Raw genomic sequence first — 2396 nt, 5'->3', positions numbered from 1 at the left:
AGCAATGGGGAGCCATTAAAAGATTGGAAGCGGGGATGTGCATGATGGAGAGTGAAGGTCAAAAAGCCATTGGGCCGGCCCGGTGGCGCACTGCTGTAGTGCGCCGCTTGGGAGCGTGGTGGCGCTCCCGCCGAGGGTTTGGATCCCACATACAGACCGGTTCCCGCTCACTGGCTGAGCGAGGTGCGGGCGCAGCTCCGAGGGTTGCGATCCCTTGCCGGACATGAAAAAAGACAAAAAGGAAAAAAAAAAAAAGCCAGGGAGGAGGCCGTTTCGTGGTCCAGACCAGTGATGGTGGGTGTGCGTCCTGTTGGAAGCAGTGGGACAGAGGAGAAGTGGATGGACAAAGGAGGGTCCCAGAGGAGAGTGACAGCTCTGTATGAGGAGCTGTGTGTGGAGGAAGAAACTCTGAAATCCTGAGGAGACTCCTCAGGTGTGACCAGAGATCCTGAGGGAAAGGTGGTGCTGTTTGCTGAGACGGGAGAACCTGGGGAGAGGGGCAGGCTGGGGGCAACTCTCGAGAGCTCCATTTTGGACAGACTGAGTTTGAGATACTATGGTGTGTTAGTTTCACGTTGTTTCTAACAGAATACCTGAAATTGGGTAATTTATAAAGAAACAAAATTTATTTCTTATGGTTTTGGAGGCTTGGAAGTCCCAGGTCAAGGGAGCACATCCGAGGAGGGCTTTCTTCCCGGTGGGGACTCTCTGCAGAGTCCCGAGTGGTCACAGGGCATCACATGTCAACAGGACAAGAGCATCCTGATGTCCTTGCTTGTCCTCCTTATAAAGCCACTAGTGCCACTGCAGTGATAACCCATTAATCTACGAATGGATTAATCCAATTGTGAGGGCAGGGCCCTCAAGATCCAATCACCTCCCAAAGGCCCCACCTTTCAGATATGTCAGATTTCCCGTCTTAACACTGTTACAATGGAGATCAAGCTTCAATATGAGTTTTCAGGGGACATTCAAACTATAGTACATGGAGATGTCGAGTTTGCATTTGAAACCAAGCACTAGCTTCCCAAGACTGGGCCACTCGTCCCTGGCATGGTGGGTCCTGCCCTAGGGAAATAGAGAAAAAGAGGAGAGGCTGGAGACCTGCTGGATGTGGGGAATGGGTAAGAAGCTCGGGACTTCTGGCTGCATTTTGATGGTGGAGCCAACTAGGCTCGCTGCAGGCAGAGTTGGGCTGGTCGCTGGAAGTCAGTGCTGAAGCACCTTTAAGGGTGGACTGTGCTCCCAGGGTCACCTGGGGAGGGAAGGGCCTCTCCTCTCTCTGTCCCGCCTCCTCCCCTCCCCCATCCTCTCTGCTGTGAGATGACAGTTTAGAGAAGCTGGTGTGAAATAGCTTGAAACTCAGACGTCTGGGCGGTCCCCCAGGGCAGAAAACAGGAAGCCAAGATTAAAGGCAGATTTCCAGCAAAGTCCCCTTCTACTTCCTGCAGAGCAGGTGCTCAGGCTGAGCTGGCTGCAGCAGAGGGGCCCGGCCAGTTTCCCTTGTTGACAGCACCTCCAGGTGTCCCGCAGTGGCCGGCCCTCCAGATTTGGGAGCTGTTCTTTGACCTTGTCATCACTATCCCCTCCAGGGAGCTTCTGCCCAGGCCTTTGGGGAATAAGCCACCTCTGGAAAGAGGCTGTGGAAGGAGCCATGACTGGGAAAGAGCCCTAGTGGTGGCACAGACCGAAAGCAGGTCCTGGGCACACCCGGGAGGCAGTGGGACCAAGCAGAAAGGGCACGGGCATCCACTCAGTCCTGGTGTGAATCCCACTTCCTTCCTGCGGGGTCTCACCGAGCTGTGGGTTGTGGGGGAGGGGGAGGATTGAGAGGTGAAAGTGGTGGAAAAAGGCACTTAAGGGAAGGCAGCCAGGGAGATCAGATCAGCGCTGGGGACTGAGCGAGAGTCTGTAGGGAAGGGCAGGAAACCAGGAGAAAGCGAGTGGCCACAGTGGCCCCTACCCCCTCAATGCCAGGGGCAGCTTGGCTTGGCAGCCAAGCTGATGTCCACATCTGCCAAAGGCTCAGGCAGCCAGGGGCCTGGATGGGCCTCCCCTGTGACCTCTTCCCCGCCCTGACCCATGGGAGAGCAGACTCCCGGAGATTCCACCAAGTCAAGCTGCTGAGCCTGCTTCGTGCTGGGGTGAAGCCTTGGCTGCCAGATAACCCCTCTCACTCTCCTTAGGGAGCTTGAGCTCCCACCTTCCAAAGCTGTCCTTGGGAGGAAGTGTGCCTGGCTGAATCTAGGGGAGTCACACATTGAAAACCTCCCTCCTAAGGCTGGATAAGTTTATCATGAGGACAAGGTATTGGCCTGGGAGACCCAGGTTCTAGGGACAGACTTTGCACCTGACTTTGGGAAAGTCCTTCCCCTATTGGCCTCAGTTTCCCTACC

The sequence above is a fragment of the Galeopterus variegatus genome, unplaced genomic scaffold (assembly GCF_000696425.1).
Source record: "Galeopterus variegatus unplaced genomic scaffold, G_variegatus-3.0.2 Scaffold4895, whole genome shotgun sequence".
NCBI lineage: Eukaryota > Metazoa > Chordata > Mammalia > Dermoptera > Cynocephalidae > Galeopterus > Galeopterus variegatus.
The sequence above is the reverse complement of the archived record's forward strand: the minus strand, read 5'-3'. Positions refer to the sequence as shown.